This window comes from Dromiciops gliroides, chromosome 2 (genome assembly GCF_019393635.1).
Source record: "Dromiciops gliroides isolate mDroGli1 chromosome 2, mDroGli1.pri, whole genome shotgun sequence".
NCBI classification, from domain to species: domain Eukaryota; kingdom Metazoa; phylum Chordata; class Mammalia; order Microbiotheria; family Microbiotheriidae; genus Dromiciops; species Dromiciops gliroides.
Window position 1 is genome coordinate 126,876,797 of NC_057862.1, and position 7,341 is coordinate 126,884,137.

At 40.5% G+C, this 7,341-nt stretch overlaps 1 protein-coding gene across 1 annotated transcript in view; it reads right to left on the reverse strand.

The window, feature by feature from the left end:
* The window catches only part of AKAP13 (A-kinase anchoring protein 13), a 393,887-nt gene extending 386,922 nt beyond the window's left edge, over window positions 1-6,965 (reverse strand). The window contains exon 1 of the mRNA XM_043982253.1: window positions 6,708-6,965. The gene's annotated coding sequence lies outside the window, so the exon portion shown is untranslated. The remainder of the gene's footprint in view (window positions 1-6,707) is intronic.
* Window positions 6,966-7,341: the final 376 nt, after the last annotated feature.

Sequence of the window (7,341 nt, forward strand, 5' to 3'; positions counted from 1 at the left end):
AATGAGTAAGAAAAGAGGAACTTTTCTAAAAAGACAGATTTAGATGCATAGGAAATTACCCAAAAAAGATGATTTTTTTAAACATACACACAGAAAATGGAAGCAAGGGAAGGATAAATAGAAAATAGAAAAGTATTCTATAAGAACATTAAGAAAAAATTAAAAGTCAGTGTTGGAGGGATTATGGAAAGAGCAGCAAACTATTACACTGTTGTTGGAACTGTGAATTGGTCAAGCAATTCTGCAAAGTAATTTAGACTTATTAATGACTAAAATGTCCACTGATTTTCATCCAGAGATCACACTGCTAGACATAAATTCAAAGAACTCAGAAACAAAAAGAAATGTCTCATATCCACCAAAATATTCACAATAACTTTTTGTACTAGCAAAGAACTAGGGGGCAGCTAGGTAGCACAGTGGATAAAGCACAGGCCCTGTTCAAATCCTGCCTCAGATACTTCACACTTACTGGCTGTGTGACCTTGGGTAAGTTACTTAACCCTCATTGCCCCACAAAAACAAAAACAAACAAGCAAACAAAAAAAAACTAGAAATAAAGCAGTTTCTATAAATTGGGGAATGGATAAACAAATTGTGACCTATAAATATAATGGAATATTACTGGACTGTAAGAATCAAGGTATATGGCAAATCCAGAGAAGTATAGAAAGATTTATATGAACTACTGGAGAAAGAAGTAAGGAAAACTAGGAAAACAGTATATACAACGACTAAATGAAATTGGAAGAACAGCAAAATTAACCTAAATGCTAAGTAACCATAATGACCAAACCTGCAAACTTGTCTCTGAAAAAGAAAGAAGAAACTGTACCTCTTTCTCTTCTTTGCTGGGCTGCAATGAATCTAAAGCACTGAATATGCTGTCAAGATTCTGTTTGGTATGTTGGTTAGTTTTGCTGAACTGCCTTGTTTCTTATTTTTTTCTTAATACAAGGGAGGGCTTCTTGGTGAGGAGATACAGTGAAATAGCCTTCCATTCAGAAAGTAATATAAAAATAAAATATCAATATTTTAAGTGTGTCAGGAATGCTAAAGCTCAAAATGAATGGAAGTTGACAACACATACTAAGGAAAACAAAAACTCAGGGGTTATGTTATTGGGTTTTGTTTTGTTTTGCCATAACAATGCCTTTTCCCTGTCAAGGGAATAATATATGGTCTTTCTAGTCCAAAATAAAAGTAGCTAATATGGAATTGATACCCAAAACAAGGAAGAAATCCATGATGTTCAAATGACAAGGCCAATCTGAACTATATCCTAGGTTTCTGGAAGAACTACTATATGTAACTGCAAAGTCACTGTCAATAATCTTATCAAGTTCATAGAAGATAGAGGTACCATAGACCTGAGATGGAAGTCCCAGTTTTGAAGCAGGAGCAGTCTGCAAACTCTAAGTCAGTAAGCTTCTCTTCAATTCCTAGCAAAATTCTAGTACAGAGTAATAATAAGGATAATTACCAAAAGTGTAGAAAAGGAAATGATAATCACAAAGAACCTACATGACTTTATCAAAGATAAAGACTAACTTCAAAAAATGAAGACATGGGGCAGCTAGGTGGTGCAGTGGATAGAACACTGGCCCTGGAGTCAGGAGGACCTGAGTTCAAATCCGGATTCAGACACTTGACACTTACTAGCTGTGTGATCCTCGACAAGTCACTTAACCCCAACTGCCTCACTAAAAAAAAAAAAAAAAATGAAGACTAACCATTTCTTTTCCAACTGTCTACTTACTATGCTGATAGGTAACAGTCATGTTGTAAAGCATTTAACAAAAGTCTTTGATGCTATTTTTGTGAGAAAGATGGAGAAAAGTAGACTAGATAAATAACAATTAAGTGGATTTCAGAACTGGCTGAATGGCCAGACTGAACAAAAAGACATTAATAGTCTGATGTCAACTTGTAAGGAAGTTTCCAGAAGACTGCCCTAGAAATCTTTGGTTGGCCATGGGCTATCTAAAATTATCAGCCACAACTTAGATAAAGTCATTATTGCAGGGGACCCAAATCAGGGAGGGATAACTAACATTAGATTAGATGACAGCATCTAAAATGGTGAAATAAGGCTAAAATATTGGACTGAATCTAATAAGGTAAAACAACAGGGACCAATATGGAGTCCAGAGGGCAGTTGCATGGCACCATAGTGCACAGAGTACCAGGCCTGGAGTCAGGAAGATTCATTTTTCTGAGTTCAAATGTGACCTCCAGACAATTAAAAGGCATGTGATCCTGAGCAAGTCATTTAACCCTGTTTGCTTCCTTCAGTTTCTTCTTCTATAAAATGAGCTGGAGAAGGAAATGGCAAACTACTTCAGTATCTTTGCCAAGAAAACCCCAAAAAGGACCATAAAGAGTCAGATACAACTGACAAGACTGAAGAATGTCTAGCACTAACTGTCCAGAACTAAGGATATAATAGTCCCACTGTACTCTACACATAAATCAATTTCTGGTGCTATACATAGATAAGCTTGATTCTTGATAAGTACAGATATGAGTGTATGCTGTCCCCCACAGCTCTGACCTTCTGTGACTCATTACACCCTTAGATTTGGAAGAGACTTTTGTAGCCTACTGCTGCCACTACCACTACTACCACTACTACCACTACTAAACTAGTACCACCACCATCACCACCACCAACACTACTTCATTAACATAGCACCTTGAGTGGAAAAAAAACAAACTACTTTTCTTGTAAATAACTCTGCAAGGTATGCAAGGTAGACAGGTGAAGTATTAGTCTGTAGATAAGGAAACTGTTACCCATGGCAACAAAACTAGTGTTGGAGCCAAGACCTGAACTCAGACTTCTGGATATAAAGTCCAGAGTCCTTTTCATTATACCATATTGCTTCTAGTTCCATTTATTACCCTGTTAAAAATCCTTTGTATAGCACCTATGTAGCCTCTACATGAATTCTTCAGTGACTGGGGGCTCATATGCTCAAAAGCCATCCTATTCTGGTTTTGGACAGTACTTGTTGATGATTTATTTTTTATACCTTAAACTAAAATCTGCCCTACTTCTAACTACAGGTCCTCTGTGATTCAAGGTAGTCCTTTTCTCACAGCTTTTATCTCCCTAAACTTTGGATATAAGAAATCAACTTTTTGAGGAGTAACCACTTCCAAGAGGGTGTAAAGGGAAGACCATGACTGTCTCCAATAATATATTCCCCAAAACCACCATGTGTTTATTCAATTACAAGTGACTTTCTTTCAGAAGAAGAGGGTCAGAACCCAGGAAAAAAGGGTACTTTTAAAAACCTCCAGAATTTGTGTACCTTGCTATCCTAAATCTATATTATCACAGTAATCAAAAATTGCTAAATATTCTAATATGTTATTCAAAGTAATGGGGACATGGAGGACAGGGGACATGGGAAAGTAATTAATATATGCTAAATAACTTACACGTTGAATTATAAATCTGCTTTATGCCTACCATTTCCTCATCACTCAGCTCAATAAACAATCTGACTCTTCCTTTTCCTTCCCTTCTTCATAGAAAATGTTAAAAAAAGTTTTGTTTTGCTTTTTTACTAAGTTTCAGTTGTACTTGTTTATTGTTGTTGTTCAGTCGTGTCCAACTCTTCATGACCCCATTTGGGGTTTTCTTGGTAAAGATACTGGAGTAGTTTGCCATTTTCTTCCCCAGCTCATTAATTTTACAGATGAGGAAACTGAGGCAAAACATGGTTAAGTGACCTGCCCTTGGTCACTGAGCTATTAATAAGTGTCTGAGGCTGGATCTGAACTCAGGTCTTCCTGACTTCAGGCACAGTGCTGTATCCATTGCCGTAGCTATCCTGAACTTGTTTTTAATAAAGCTGTATTCTATTTGGCCAAAGACACTCAATACCAATTGCTCACTGAAAAGGGATGTTATATCTAGGAAAGAAATAACTCATCCACTCCATTCAGAACTGTCAAACTTTTTTTTAGGAATGTTTAAATGAGTCTTAAGGATATATGCTACATTAACGAGTATTTCAAAATGGCATAGTATGTTTCAGCCACATCCTAAAACATCCAATCAAATCAACAAGTTCCCAATTCATAAATGGAAAAAGTAAAGATGGTGAAACTAAATAATTTGCCCATTTTCTCTAAGTTTGCACAAGAACTACAGAAAAAGAATTTCTAACATGTCCATCCTTTATGGTAAAGATAAACAGAAGCCAGATTCTACTTCCTAACGTCAGCATTTAAAAAATAGTCTCCTTTTTTTTTTTCTCCAAGCAGCATTCAATGAACACCTACTTGTAAAGTGAAGAAGTTGAACTGGTTCTCTATTGTTCCTTTCAGCTCTAACATTCTATAGATATTAATTACTCAAGCTGCTAATGCTACAATAATTTTTAATTTAAGCTTAACTAGAGGTTAGTTTTTCAAGATTAGTGCTAAATTTTTAAGGTTAAAAAAGTTTTCCCACTAACATTACTGATTCTACCCAAGGAAATTTCTGAATCAAAACAAACTGACATACAGAGACATAATTATTTAATTTTTTTTTAAAAGTTTTGAAAATAAAGTGAATCAACACCTTGGAATTTTGTACTACTAGAGCAGGGATTCTTAATCTTTTTTGTGTTGTGGACCCCCAGTGGCAGTCTGGTGAAGCCTATGGATCCCTTCTCCCGATAATATTTCAAATGCATAAAATAAAATGCAAACTATTACAAAGTAAACCAATTATACTAAAATATAGTTATGCAGAAAAAATTTAAGTTGATGGATCCCAGATTAAAGAAGCTCTGCATTATATAAGGTTCAACAGGCTTTTGGCAACTGTTCATCTGAACTCTTAAAAGAAAATACTATGCTAGATAAAATGAATACATGGTTAAAAGTACAAACCTACTATGCATCTCACATGAAACACTGACACTAATGCACATTTCAGTGCATCTACAGTAAAGGAAAACTAAATACAAGAGGATAGGAAATGGTTCTTTATTAATCCTAACTCTTTTATAAGATCTGCAGAATCCTACAGTCACAGAAGGTGGATTAATTAACCGTTTCACTATCTGGACATAAAGAACAGCATTTGGTCAGTGGTTTTTTAAAGCATATCATTGCTTTTATTTAGCAATTTATCGATGCCTGAAGTAATAAAACTCCCAGAATAAAGTCACAAAAGGAGTTGAAAAGTTAAGTACAAAAACTAAAATTATGACTCAATCCTGTGTTTATTGTAGATTCCTCAGTTCAGCGTAAATTCTAAAACACTCATGCTAGCATAACTTCCCTAAAAAAAAAAAAGGTTATACCTGACCATTATTTTCAAGGAAAAACTTTTGAGGTTCTCCCTATAATGATTTTTCTAAGTCCCTTAGTCTAGTTGGCTTTAAGGAAAATATTTGTCAGTAAAGTCATGGATTGTTTACAAAAACAACTTGTTTTGTTTTAAAATATGGCTGCACTTGAATGCCAGATAAAGTGAGAGAGATCCATGGTTCAGAGGAAGAGTTTACAAAATGCATCTCCATTTGGTTAGACCACCCCTCACACCCCGCTTTAACTCATGTCTAAACAAATCCACATCGAAAAATAACCCAGTTATAAAGAATGCTCCTGGTCACCATAAAGAGGGAGAAGAGAAACAGAAAAGGGGAATAATGGGGGAGGGGAGAAAAGACAGAGCTGAAAGCAATCCAATATATGTGGAATTAGCATCAACAGGAGAAAGACATGGCCCTCACAGAGTAAACACTTGTTCTGCTCAAATTCGTGGCTGATCCTCCAGATTCATGTAATGCATCCAAACCAAAGCAACCTTCATACAAAAAGCAAACACAAAAGTCACTTTGTGTTGACTCCTTCTTGCACTCTCTTTAAAAAACGAAAAAGAAAAGAAAGACAAGCCGTTCATCCCTTCCGTGGTCACCCCAAGTTAGGAGAAAGGGGAAAATGGGATTCAGATTTCGAAGAATTCCTGGGAGAATCAAGGGTCTGGACCAAAAAGAGGGTAGAGAAGATGAGATTCAGGATCCAAAGAGGTCCTGGGGGTTTAGACTCAGGGGGTATGGACCAAAGGGCAGTGGGAAGCAGGGGGCTGTAAGCTGGAGCCCAGACGATGATGAAGAACTGCTCCCCACCCCAACGCTGAGAGTGGCTCGGGCTGGAAGGGGGCGGGATGGGGGGAACAGGCGGAGCCCAAACCAAAAGTTGGGTTCTGTCTTTAGGGAGGAGGCGACTGCGCTCAGGACTCGACAAAGCAAGGAGCCGGGATGGACCAGACCGCGGGCTAAGTCAAGGAAGGAGCGGGGCGCCCAGTGCTGGGGGGAACAAGAAAGGTTCTCGCACCCCCCGCCCACGCTCCTGTCCATCCCCTCTCCTCGCTACAGTGAGCACAGAGCGTTCGCAGCCCTCGGCTCCCCCGGGGAGCCCCTTCCCCTCCCCAGCCCGAGGCTGGGGTCTGTCCCTAGGGACTGCTCCCCCGCACCCTGGAGCCCCAGCTTTCCTAACCCCCGCCCACAGGAGGGGCTGAAGGGGAGGGGGAGGGGCAGGGGCACGGAGCTCCCCCTCCTCCAGTCCCCACCGCGCGCCCCCCACCGCGCGCGCGCTCACACGCGCGCGCACACACACCCCACACATACACACACACACACACACACACACACACACACTCAAACTTCTCCAACTCCCCAAAGAAGTTGCGCTCTCACCGTGCGGCGCCCGGGACTCCCCCGCGGGCCGAGCCGGCGCTGCTCCCCACTTTCCCGGCAGTGAGAGACAATGGTCTGGCTGCTTCCCCGGCTGCAGCGGCGAGGAGCTGGGCCACAAGTCGTTCTCTCCAGACCTCGAAGCGCTTAACCGAGGCGGCTGCTGTTGTTGCTGCTGCTCTTGAAGCGGCGGAGGTGGCTGCTGCTGCTACTCCTACTTCTGCTCCTGCTCCTCCCGCTGCTGCTGCTACTCCGGCTCCGCTCTCGCACACAGGCAAAGCTCCGCAACGCATGCGCCATGAGAAGACGAGAGAGGGAGGGAAGGAGAACGAGAAGAGGAGGGAGGGTAGTCGGAGTACGAACTCCACCAGCTCTCCTAGGGGTTAGTCCGGGTTCCTCCTTCATCGATCTGTGATTGCACGGTAATGCTGTCAATTACAGCGAGGCAGACCAATGAGCTCCTCGGAGGTGTTCTCAGGTTGCTGAAGGATGAGACTTTGGAGAGAGAACTAACCGGTTGAGAGGTGGGGCCTAGAGTAAAGGTTTCTTCTGGGAAATACCCAACCCCACTTTTCTTTTTCCTTTTTTTTTTCAGCCTTGAGTTTCCGGCTGCAAAGTTTGCAGCTGTTTTGGTGAG